The sequence below is a fragment of the Melanotaenia boesemani genome, chromosome 9 (assembly GCF_017639745.1).
Source record: "Melanotaenia boesemani isolate fMelBoe1 chromosome 9, fMelBoe1.pri, whole genome shotgun sequence".
NCBI classification, from domain to species: Eukaryota; Metazoa; Chordata; class Actinopteri; order Atheriniformes; family Melanotaeniidae; genus Melanotaenia; species Melanotaenia boesemani.
This window is the reverse complement of record NC_055690.1, coordinates 16294330-16307922: the sequence shown is the minus strand read 5'-3', so window position 1 is coordinate 16307922 and position 13593 is coordinate 16294330. Positions and strand designations below refer to the sequence as shown.

The window sequence follows — 13593 nt, the reverse complement described above, 5'->3', positions numbered from 1 at the left end:
CTTTGCCATTCATCTTGTGTTGGGGTAAAAGAGATGTAGCTCAGGACTTTTTTGGTTTTGCTGCTACAAAAAAGACCAGTGGATTTCCATCGAGATAGATTGTACAATGCAGGTAAGAATTCCACAAAAATTACTGCGGCAGAAGTTCAAAAGAAGACAAAAAATATATTGTTTTTTTTTTAGATTAATGCTGTAAGCAGAGCTCCCAGTTCTATGTTTAATAGTGTATATACACACACATGGACAAAATTGTTGGCACCCTTCGGTTAATGAAAGAAAAACTAACAATGGGGACAGAAATAACTTGAATCTGACAAAAGTAATAATAAATAAAAAATTTATGAAATTTAACCAATGAAAGTCAGACATTGCTTTTCAACCATGCTTCAACAGAATTATTTAAAACTCATGAAACGGGCCTGGACAAAAATGATGGTACCCTTAACTTAACATTTTTTTGCACATCCTTTTGAGGCAATCACTGCAATCAAACGATTCCCGTCAATGAGACTTCTGCACCTCTCAGCAGGAAATTTGGCCCACTCCTCATAAGCAAACTGCTCCTGTTGTCTCAGGTTCGAAAGGTGCCTTTTCCAGGCGGCATGTTTCAGCTCCTTCCAAAGATGCTTAATAGGATGTAGGTCAGGGATCATAGAAGGCCACTTTAATAGTCCAATGTTTTCCTCTTAGCCATTCTTGGGTGTTTTTAGCTGTGTGTTTTGGGTCATTGTCCTGTTGCAAGACCCATGACCTGCGACTGAGACCAAGTTTTCTGACACTGACTCTAGAATCCCTTGATAGTCTTTCATTGTACCTGCACAGATTCAAGACACCTCGTGCCAGATGCTGCAAAGCAACCCCAGAACATAACAGAACCTCCTCCATGTTCAACAGTAGGGACGGTGTTCTTCTCTTCATATGCTTCATTTTTCCGCCTGTAAACATAGAGCTGATGTGACTTGGTAAAAAGTTCCATTTTTGTCTCATCTGTCCATAGGACATTCTCCCAGAAGCTTTGTGGCTTGTCAACATGTAGTTCGGCTTTTTTATGATTTGTTTTCAATAATGGTGTCCTCCTTGGTTGTCTCCCATTAAGTCCACTTTGGCTCAAACAACGATGGATGGTGCGATCTGACACTGATGTTCCTTGAGCTTGATGTTCACCTTTAATCTCTTTAGAAGTTTTTCTGGGTTCTTTTGTTAGCATTCTTATTATCCGTCTCGTTGATTTGTCATCAATTTTCCTCCTGCGGCCACATCCAGGAAGGTTGGCTACAGTCTCATGGATCTTAAATTTCCAAATTATATGTGCAGCTGTAGTCACAGGAACATCAAGCTGCTTGGAGATGGTCTTATAGCCTTTACCTTTAACATGCTTTCTATAATTTTCTTTCCAATCTCCAGAGACAACTCTTTCCTTTTCATGTTGAGTGTGTTACCCACCATGTCACCAAACAGCACAGTGACTACCTGTAGCCCTATATATAGGCCCACTGACTGATTACAGGATTGTAGACACCTGTGATGCTAATTAGTGGACACACCTTGGATTAACATGTTCCTTTGGTCACATTATTTTCAGTCTTTTCTTGTGGTACCCTCATTTTTGTCCAGGCCTGTTTAATGAGTTTATTTTTTAAATAATTCTGTTGAAACATGGTTGAAAAGCAATGTCTGACTTTCATTAGTTAAATTTCATAGAATTTTTATTTATTATTACTTTTGTCAGATTCAAGTTATTTCTGTAACCATTGTTAGTTTTTCTTTCATTAACCGAAGGGTACCAACAATTTAGTCCACATGTGTATTCGTAGATTTTCTTAGAAAAAAATTAGATTTTTTTTTTAGATAAATCTAAGATTTAAGGCTTATCTGATTCTTTTGATGTAACATTATGATGGAGTGAAGGGAGAACTCACAGCTTCTTTCATATGTTAAGTCCTCCACAAAAAGTAAAGCTGGATACAGTTAGGACATCTGTTCCTGACAAAAATGAAAGAGAGAGAAGGAAAAAATATGGGCATCTGTCTGCATGAGTAAATGACATTACTGGCCAAATGCTCTCAATAGTTCCACCAGATTCTGAGGAGGGGCAGTGAAAGGCAGTGAAATAGGACTGCAGTCAAACAGATAGTTTGCAAAGAAATGCCAGTCAAATTGTTATGCCCTCAAGTGCAGCTCGCCTGCACAGTGAGCTTACCTTGAAAATGCAAAGATACTCCAAGATACATAAAGTATACTGGAACCACTTCTCAATTATTTGTATTTTTACTTGCAGCAATAAAATGTTGAAAAAGCAATTATTAACTAAAGTGTTGACGTAAACAGCATATTCAAGCTGTTTTCTTCAAATTTATACATATGATTTTAAGCATTTATAGAACAGATTCTTGCCTCCTTCATAAAAATGATATGCAGTAAACATATCACTCACATGACTGACCATGAGCCATCAACAGTACATGACAAACAGGGATGGTACTCATGGACATGAAAAGATGAAAAGACACAAAACATGCACAGCCAAGACAATCTTTAGTTACTCTCATATAAATCAGATAAAAATAATCTCTCCACTAAGGGTCGTGTTATTTAAATATTATAATGCTTTTGAAGAAATAAAGCTGTTGCAGTCCTTAAATTTATTTTAAAAAGACATTGTGTGTGTCATCTTATGAAATTGAGAAATAAAACATTTGTAGCAGCTCTCAATGTCAACAGATCCGATAGTGAGGTTTAATGAACCTGTTGTAGGTTATAGAGTTCAAGGTTTAAAACATTCCTTATGATGCTGTGGGATGAGGATACAAATGCTGCATGTGCTGTGGCTCCAGAATCCATCAATTCTGCATGAAGATCCACTGTTAAATTGTTAATGGCATAAGAATGCAGTTTGTATTCTGTCCAGGGCTTTATATATTAGAGGACTATAAGGTTTTATCTACTTTTTTGCATTTGCTGAAGTATTGGATCCAGACTGCTGATGTGATTGGACAACAAATCATTCTTAGGAACCTAACAATGATTTTTTTATCAGAGCTGGGTAACTGAATTGGGAAAAGTTGCTGCATAGGAAAAAATGCCATAAAAGATTCAGGCAGGACAATAAAATATCTCCTGTAGTGGAACATAAATATTTCTTCTTTTAAATCATCTGTGTAAAGAGAAGATGGTAGAACCTACTTGTTGATTACTGGGTTAGAGATCTTTTTTCTTTAATGTTATATATTATATGCAATTAGTTAATTTCTATGTATTTCATAGCTTTCTGTTGGAATGACAATAGTTTTGTGTGTTGCCAACTTTATAAAGGCTAAACTAAGGCTAAATATATATATATATATATCTATATATATATAGATATATATATATATCTATATATATATAGATATAGATATATATGAGTAGTGCATGAGGCCTTACCATATACTGTACTTTAGACATCCTTTTCCCTTTTTTTTTTCACATGTGACATTATGAACAAAGAATAATCTAAACCCTAAAGGGATTTTTTTCTCCATTTAGCAATGCAGTTGGCATCTTTAGCGCTGCTTCTTTCATCATCTCTTTATTATATGTAAATTATAGGTTAGAATCAATCAATGCGGATTAAAATCCAGCATAAACATATTATTCCAGCCAAGTCTAGTCCATTCAAACATTAGACTTGACTGTAATCCATGGTTGGCAAATTCTGTTAAAGGATGTTTAAAAACACAGAAGCAATAAATCACATTTTTTAGCCAATGTGCATATGGAATACAGTGAATTCGTTTAAGTTCAAATTTAAAATTGAAATGAGCTGCATATTTAGCTAAAACAGACATGGTGCTCTTCCACAACAATAAAAGCTGAGAACATATTCTACTTTAACTGCACAGACCAAATGTTTTTTTCCTCTTTACTGCCATGGTAAGTAATAGCTGGACAAAGAATAGTTTACAGCACAGACTCAAAGTCATTGAGCCACTGTTGGTTTGCTCCGAAATTTGAGCTGTGCTTGACAGCATCCATTATTTATGACAGTGTTCTTTACTTATTCTAACCGACATATTAACACGATTTGTCAGTTGTGTGTTATGTTACTGGAGGCATCTTGACCAGCCTGGCACAAAACAACAAGCACCAAGCTATTTATCACTAATTTGTCATCATTCAAATTTAGGCTGGAGAGAGGAATCTAATTATATAACAAAAGCAATATTTTATCCCTTATGTGAGTAACCAGGGAAGAATACTTCCTCTGCAGAGCTTAAAGCTTCATCTCAAATCGGTGCCACTGGAGTTAATCCCATTAAAGGGCCAAACAGCAGCCAGGGTGAAAGAAAGCATATGTATACAGAGAAAATGGGATCATAGCAGAGAGTCAGTCGACCAAGCTATGCAGGGTTGAACTCAGTGTAATGGATTAAACCCAGTCAAGTTACGATGATAAACCTGACCCCCTAGTTGTAGAGATGCTCGCTTATACCTCAGAGCTTGAGAAATACTTGTCTGTGGTATGTGCTTTCCTACTGAATCATGTGAGTTTCAAATCCAAACTGTCCTGCAGTCATGGCCACCAGACAAGGCCACTGGACACCCCGCAGATCCATCTGTGAAAGGCAGATGATGGGGGAGTTTGACTCGTACAACACACTACACCATGACTCACAGATGGGAGCCAGCTCAGGCAGGATTTGTCACCATAATGGGAACGTGTCTGTATATGGGTGCGCGTGAGCTCTTGTGTGTGCAAGCCTTGGGAGGATGTCATAAGTACATGTGTGGTGAGACTGTGGTGTTGATTCTCAGCGGAAAGGGGGTGGGTGGAGGAGAGGTGCTTTGACAAGTGTGTGATGCATGCTACTGTGACGGCAGCAGCCATCAGAGAGAGCTTGAGTTGTCAGAGACTGATAACCCAGACAGGAGAAGTTTACCACAGTCATCCCTGTCACTGGGCCTTAAACACAGATCAGCAAGGGCCTCAATGCAGAGAGAGCCAAATGTGGAGTAAGATACTGCGTTTGTTTTGTTGTGTTTTAAGATTTTAAATGCAGCAAAGACTGTTTTTGTCTGTAGAAGGTAAATGAAACAATTTGTTCATAAATCAACTGAACCCCTTCTGAGAGCTTAAAGCCTGTTTTCCATTCTAAATGCACTACACAGAACAAAGTGTTCAGCAAGTGATTTCTACGATGCTACTCCAAAATATCTGCATGAATAAATAATTCTCCTAAGTGATTAGATTTTTGTTTTTGACTTCCAGTTTTGTATTTATGAGGTAAAATAGGAATATAGGTCCACAGATGACTGTTGTTTTGGTTGAGTTATTTTCTTGCCCTATCATCCATCCATGACCAGTGATTCTAATTAGTGAGCAAAAACAGGGTTTATCTAGTCTGCCAGTCTTATGCATCATAACACACATCTGTGCAGGTGTTAAAAGAATACCATACATATTCATATAGGTTATTGCCTCCATTTTCTCTTCTAAAAACACCTGTTTAATGAATATTTTGAAGCACAGGAATAAACATTAAATCACTAAGTCAGTGACTAAATGTTCTGTGCGTCTACGGGTAACTAAAGTATTTTCTTTCTCTTTTTTATGGCATTTTTGTAAATGATTTTGTTTGGTCAGTGTTCCCAGCTCCACTCCAAATGAAGGAGAACCAAATCCATCTTCTCTGTGACTTGTTTCTCCAGACCCACCATGTGCTTGTAATCAAAGGAGACATTCTTCACTGCTCTCAATTAAAACACAGGGAAGTGCATACTCCTGACAGATAAACTAAGGTAAAGTCTGAGGGTTTGGGGCTTTTGTGCAATAGGACCTTTAAAAAAGTGGGGAGAATTTAGCATTCATATTTAATTGTGCTGCAATGCAGGTTTCCTAATTTCAAGGAATTTAAAAAGATTTGGGCTGTGGTGTTAAACACCCAAGACTTCACTTTCTGTATTCTTTTCTGTATTCTTGCTAGCAAAACTGAAGATTAATAACATGCAATGAATGTTTACAAGGCAAATAAGAAAATTTACCCCACATACACATCAACAAACTGCATACAGACAATTCAGAAGAAATAATGATACAGCAGCTGAGAATAATGAAATTATTAATATGACTTGTTTATAAGCTAATTTAAAGTCTCGTTAAGTTAGTTTAACAAAGTGACAGACAAAAAAAAAAAACGAAATGTCCGATTTGCCTTCAACATGCAGCTGGCTGAATCTTTAAATGACTAATTAGTCCCTGCTATTGTGTATGAAAGCCAATATAAAATTTCTGAACAGGCCTTTATCTGCCTGACATGCATATCAAACTTAAAATAATTACACAATCTCAGGTGGTCTCTGAAGCTTAACCTGAATATTTGGAGCCCAAAATTGGCTGAAAAAAATCTTAGGACTCTTGCACTTAGACTCTTGTGGCAAAGCATAAAGAAGCTTATTACAGAAGTCTATAGAGAGCAGCAGTTGGGAGTCTCTGAAAGCTATCCCACTAAAAGTACAATCAAATGAGGAAAAACAATGGTTTTTCCAGCATTTTTTCATTTCTAATGTTCTGTGTAGCACTGTAACATTACATTAAAGAGACATGTTATTACAGTTGGTTGGAATTATGATCTACACCATGTACGGTAAATTTGGGAACAGTTAGTGTAATGATTGTCTCAAAAAGCCCCACAATAAGTGACAATAAAATTATTTGTATTAATTAAAATAAAATGTGAAAGGGTCATGTATTACCACACTATTTATGTACAATACAAAGCAAAAGTGGAAGTAATTGCTGCAGCCCTCGCAACAAAACAAATCAAAGACAGTTCTCTATAAAAATTGCTCCAAAATAGTTCTACAAAGATTACCACACTGCACAGCAAAATTCACTGAGCAGTTTCATTGTATGAAAGCAGAAACTCCACCTCTGCAAAAAAATCTAAAATTCAATGATTCATATTTAAGCATATTTCTTTTACATCTGACACTTCTTTTCTTGATTCAGTTCTGATATGATTTGCAGTGCAAACACTTCATACAGAAGTGATTCTGCATGCATGCACTGCATGCTTTTATTTGTATTAATGCATACAATTTCTACAAACTTTACATAGAACTGTGCTCTGTCATGCACCAGACCTCACAAAATTAAATCACTTCCATATCCCTGAAAAACCATAAATATCCCTCTTTGGCATTATTCCAACATCTTTAGGGACTATAGCTGTTAATATTCATACATGCAAATGTCTTCAAATGGCAGCAGAAAAAGGAATTGCTGTTGCTAATGTTTGTGTAACAGCTAACCAAGAATGATGGATTTAAGAAATGTTTCAAACCATTCAAAAACTAAACCTTAAATTTTGAAATATCACCAAGCACTGTTGTTGAAATTATGTGCAGATGTAGATAAAATCCTATAACCAATGCCAATAGATGATCATATAAAACCACAAAATGGTTTATTCTTTTCTTTTTAATTTGCTTTTAGTTGGGCAAAAGTTCAATTATTCCATGTGGTGACTTCCAAACATGACAGGGTTAATGTGAGAGCTGAGGCACTAAGTGTATTTTTAACCACATTCTAGTGAAAATGTCAGACTATAGATAAAGCTGTAGGAGTGGATCAAAGTAGAAAATGTCTCAGGACACTTCTTCTCTTTCTTTCTTCTGTGAAACTTTTGTCATCTATTGTAACACCTGTCAGGCAACCTTTGCCGTCAATGGAGAGGCAAAATTTTTGTAGACCTTTCAAATCTACAAAAGGTTTATAATACTCCAAGCCACTGCATGGCTAATAACTTCAAATTTTAAAGCGGTAGAAGTGGAATTAATTTGAAGCTAACAAGAAGGGTGTCTTATCTAAAAACATTAAAAATAGCCAAAGATTCCGAAATGTTATTTTGACTGGGCATTGCTAATCTAATATTTATGCATTAAAACGTAGACCAATGAATGTCACACACCAAAAGATCTTAGCAACGTCTTACTACAGATTTTCTCATGAATATATTTTTATTAGAGTGATTCACCCTAAAGTAAAGTAGAGCTTAGAAAAATTTAAAATAAGCCTGGACACGCTGCAGAAACATCTACAGAAACATTTTTGGCTTGCTTTAAGTCAACAAAAAGCTTGTGTCAGATGATTAAAAACCATATCATATCACAACCATATCATGCCGTTTACCCACAAGCACACAACAAGTCTGTATTTGAACATGATATAATTTCTAACACTGTCCCTCTGGAGGCGTAGTGATATCTTCATTTTTAAATAATAGCATACAGTATTCTGCATTTAACATCAAAGAATCAGCATCTGACAACAACATATTCTAGTGGTATTCAAAAGTTTGAAAACCCCCGCAAGTCAAATTATGTTTCCTTGAATAATAATGAATAAGAGGAGTTGATCTCCAGAAGGCAGAAAGCTGAAGATTTAAACAAATTCTTTCAACATTTTGAGCTCAATAGTATATGTAATTTGTGTTTTGTATGTATAGAGTATGTCATTTCTGCAATTTACAGCCAACACTAAACTATGGCAACATACTGAGGTGAGGGTTCTGAAGGCAGGGGCGCTGCCAGAGATTTTGGGCCCCATGAAAAGAAACTGAAGGGGAGTGGGTGTGTTTCCGAAACAAAGAAACTTAGTGATACCATTGCATTTGAACTAAAATGTTTGCGTGATTGTAAGTTTATCATTGAGTATGAGATAATTTTGTTAGTATTACAATTGCATTGAGGGCCCTTCTGGGCCCCTGTCTATCATGGGCCCCTAGAATCCTTCCCCTTTATCCCCGCTTTCGGCGCCCCAGTCTGAAGGACAGGCTAAGATCAGCTATCATACGAGGGGGATACCTCCTCAAGCAGGCCTTGGAGTGGGCCACGGTTGTTAGCTGGATAGCAATGCCTTAGCTCAAATACAGGGAGCCAGTCTTGCAACTGTAGCCTGCAAGATTATGGACAACAGCCTGTTGTGGTTTCACCTGCGCACCACTGGACTGGGCCAGAGAGATCCCGTATCCAGCAAGTAAGTGTTGTAGCATATCCTATGGTGTCATTCAGTATTTATTTAATGTGCAATAATTGCATATTGACTTGTGAAAAAAAAATGTGCAATGTTTGCAGTCAGATAGCATCTCCTGCATTTGGCCTTATGATAGTGTGGTGTTTCAAATTCGCAGTAATTGAAATGGCCCTTGCCATAGGCTCCTCAAAGTAATTCTCTTGCATTAAAGAAATTTCAGTAAAGTATGTGCTCAAAAACGGTCCCGTTTGAAGAAACTTTTTATCCACCACAAAAGTCAGTGTCAGACATAATCATCTAAGCACGCCTGAAGCATTTTAGAAGCCAGTCCTGTAAACTGATAATGTTAAAATAACTGATAATAACTGATAATGTTTATGCCTGCAATGGACAGAGGTCTGCTGGGAGGAAAAATGGGTTGCAGGAATTCTGGAAAGCTGTTGAGCAAGGATTGATCATATTTTGGATTTTGTGGCAGCCACTGACACAGGGAGTCTTTCACTTGTAGGGAAAAGAATGGATTCACTTAAATGCTAGCAAATTCTACTGTAGAAGCAAACATTGCACAAACATTTGTCCATGATAATGATAACAGACTAAATTAACCAGTGTGGGTCAGGATAATTACCCTAAACACAACTTAACATCTACATTGGATCACATCAAGAGAGACAAGCTGAGGGATTGCCAGACTAGTCAACTCAAATATATATAAATATATATATATATATATATATATATATATGTATATATTAGGGCTGTCAAAAATAACACGTTAATGGCGTTAATCAATTTATGTAATTAATTGCGTTAAAAATTTTAACGCAATTAATTACATTCCACTCCCGCACTTGTCCCATGTATATTTTTTAAACTTATCCTGCGTTTTGCACCAACGTGTCTGCTACAGATGATCTCTGGACGTCTGTTTGTGAAGCAGCTGTTCCTCCTCCTCTCATGATCCATGAACCATAACGGCTGTCAGTGATCAGCTGATCGGCTTTTTTCTTTTGTTGCATTTGTTTATCGTTCAGCCGAGAAGGAGTAAACTAGAGGTTCATGGTTCACAGCATCACATATTTACCCCAAAGTATTGTTTTTGGCAAGACCTTCTCTAACACAGTAGCTGGCTGGTGGTAGACAGGGTTCATACTTCAGCTACGCAGGGGCGGGTCTAGAAAAGTTCTGATGGGGGGCCAGGTAGGAGCACTGACCAGGAAAAAAGTGTACAAAAAGTGAAGGAAAAATTAGTAAAACAAGCAGCCAATGATCTATTTTATCAGCTGGTGTTTACTTTGGGTGATGCTGCTGTAGGACTTTTATCACTGCTACACAAACACTTACACTTGTCTGACTTTCATTGGTTATATTTCATAGAATTTTTTATTTATTATTACTTTTTTCTGATTCAAGTTTTTTCTGTGAACATTGTGAGTTTTTCTTTCATTAACCGAAGGGTACCAACAATTTTGTCCACGTCTGTATATATAAAGAAAAGATGAAATTTACTCCCTTATAAGAAATGAGAGACTTTTACTTGTTATGAAAAGTATCAGTAAAATCAGACTTAAGAAAGTGTCCCTTGCTGCAATTTCATTACAGTTTTTCGCAAAATATAAGCATTACTTCTAAAATTCTGACAAAGTACAATTGCGATTTGCACGTATTTCCATTGAATGGTGTTTAGCTCATTAGCCGTTATTCTCGTAAAACCTTGTCCTTTTAGGAGGATAGAGATTTCCTTGTAAAATTCTGCATTTTTTTGTTGTGTGCTGTTAAGGATAGCAATTATATTTTTCTTTTCAATTATTTGAAAAATGATTTTCATATCCTCCTGCGTCTACTAATACCATCTAAACTTGAAATGAACTGATCATGTGACTCCTACGACAAGTCCGGGAACATGTAAATGCAAAAAAAAAAAGAAAGTGTTTCCATTACATTTTTTCGAAATACTTCTATATCTACATGTCAGAAAAACCACCTTATGAAAGTGTAAAAAACTTTTTAGAGATATTTGAGAGGTTTTTTGATAACAAGTTTTTTTATTGCAATATTTGGGTTTTGCGCAATTCGGGGGGGTAATAGAAACGCAGCTAGTAAAAACTAATAATCTACAACTTCTGCTGCATAGTTTTTTTTTTCTCTTTTGTATGTTTTTGATAATTGTAAAATAAATATGATAAGATATATGCTCCTAAAACATTTACTAAATTTGCCATGTTGAATTTGTCTTCCTTACATAATGCATTTTGAAATCAATTTTTCTTTCATCAGTTTGACTACAAACAGAAACTGAAGTTTGGCAAACTTTTTATTCCTTGCTGAATGTTTATTAAAGACAAATCAACTAAATATATAAGCTATTATATAAATAATAATTATGGTCTCCTTAATAAATTAAAAACTTAAAAACTGTTAAATGTACATTTGCAAACTCCATTGAACTTACTCTAATGACGTTTAAAGCTCAAGACCTCATCAAAACCACACTGACAAACTGTATCTGATGTTCATTTTAATTAAAGATAGTAGCATACTGAGGACAACCCTGAGGTTACTTTTATCCATTTCCAGAGTATCTCAAAGAGAAAATTCACCGTAAAACTGGAAACTGAACACCATGCTTTAAAGAGCGAGTTTGAAAAAAATCCGTGAGAGGTGTAGACAAAGGACATGTGAGATGACCCAAGTAGCATACTGAGCGAGTTTTGTTTTATTTACTCCACAGTTGGGCTACTGCTGCCGTAGTAAATTTTCATGCCTGATAAATGACTATGTGGTTGGAACAGACTTGGTACTTAATAAATCTGAACCATTCCTTGAAATCTAAGAGGTTTCACCAGACCATAAACATATTTTTTACTCAGTGCCCTCTAAACTTCTGGAGAAAGGCCAGCTTTGAGTATATTGCATGTTTTGTTTGATGATTTTATTGCTTACCCTGAGGCCACGCATCCCCACCCACAACAATGCTGCACCTACGTAGGGAGAGAGAATGCCTAACCCTCTCAACACAGCATCTGTGTGTAATGCAGCTTGAAATATAAAAAACCTTGTAAAATTAATTCTAACACCTATGAAAACCCAGACTGTTCACTTATTCATGAAAGTCTATTCAAGGTTTATTAAGTTTCTGAAAATGCCAATCTTAATATAAGTCCATGGAGTTGATCAAAAGATTCATATGAGGTTTAGATATTTTGCGTTTCAAAATTCCAATACGACTGACTTTCTGGCTCACTTTGAATTCAGGGCCTCTCTGAGGGAATCTTAAAAAGGATGAAAGTTGATTTCTGACTGCCATAAAATCGAGATTCTCTGTCCCACTCCAAAAGCAATGTTAAAAGCACAATTTGTGATGAGGAATGAACCAATCCCCATATCTGACAATTTCCACAACAGATTCCAGAGGAGCTGTTACATATGCAAACAATGTCCATGCTCAGTACATTATGTGTGCCTGAGAAAAGATAAGTGTGGGTGTAGCGCTAACGGAGTGTTCCTCTGACAGGGAGCTTTCAGTTGTCTTATGAAAGCAACCTGCTTTTTCCACAGAGGTGAGTGAAGTGGTATGCCTGCAGAAGCATTAAAAGATTAAGATTTTTTATTCTTAGAGTTGACTGTGGTTTTTCAGGTTGCCTCTGCATTGTAGTTTATTGGGTGTCGGGCATGTGTCGTTTCCCAGTTGTGTTTCCTAACAGTTACACGGTAGAATAATCTATACACAGTCCTTCAGTGGCGGCCACTTAACCACATTTTTTGTGGCAGTGATATTTTGAAAATGGCACTTGGCCTTCCCACATATTGTCACTGCTTATTTCGGCAAAGTAAGTCACACTTTCCATTAGCTTAGTGGCTGCAAACCTTTTGATATCTGAAATGTGTTAAATGTAGCTTAAACAAGAATGAACAATGCACCATCATTAAATAGACCCATTTGAGTCTTACATAATAATAATAATAATAATAATAATAATATTTTTTATTTATAGGCACCTTTAAGGACACTCAATGTCATGGTACAATAAACAAGATAAAAGAATATATTGAGAGATGAGGGAACAATGCCAGAGATGAGAGAGGAATGTACAATAGCAGATATTATAGGGGTCAGAGAGTAAATCTAGGCTTTAACCAGAGACATGGGGAAAGGATTTATCTAGCTAGTAAACGGCTTAGATTTGTGGATGAGTTCAGACACATCAGCAGCCGACAGACATTTGAATCTCGAGAAAAAAGTAGGAGAAAGGTGATGAATACTGTCAATCTTTGTATCAAAGAATGCAACAAGTGAATAGCAAAAATCACTCGAATAGAAAGTAGGAGGAAAATAGTCAGGTGGATGCAACATTTTGTTAGCCAGAGAAAATAATGCTTGTGAATTACCATGACCAAGTCTGATTAAATCTGTGTAGTAATTGGATTTGGCAGTTGAGAATAAATTCTTATAGAAAAGGTGATTAATGGACATGTCCTTGTGAACAATAAGACCAGGTTTCCTATAAAGGTGTTCTAGTTGACGACCTTTGGCTTTGAGTTGGCGAAGTTCAGACGTAAACAAAGATGGAGTAAATAGT

The 13593-nt window shown here is 36.4% G+C and overlaps 1 protein-coding gene across 4 annotated transcripts in view; it reads right to left on the bottom strand.

Moving 5' to 3' along the window:
• Window positions 1–13593, bottom strand: part of lrfn1 (leucine rich repeat and fibronectin type III domain containing 1) — a 144956-nt gene that overhangs the window by 84603 nt on the left and 46760 nt on the right. For 2 of the 4 annotated variants that reach the window (XM_041995841.1, XM_041995843.1), the window contains one exon: window positions 1920–1983. The exons of the other annotated variants lie outside the window; for them this stretch is intronic. The gene's annotated coding sequence lies outside the window, so the exon portion shown is untranslated. The remainder of the gene's footprint in view (window positions 1–1919; window positions 1984–13593) is intronic. 4 annotated transcript variants of the gene reach the window in all.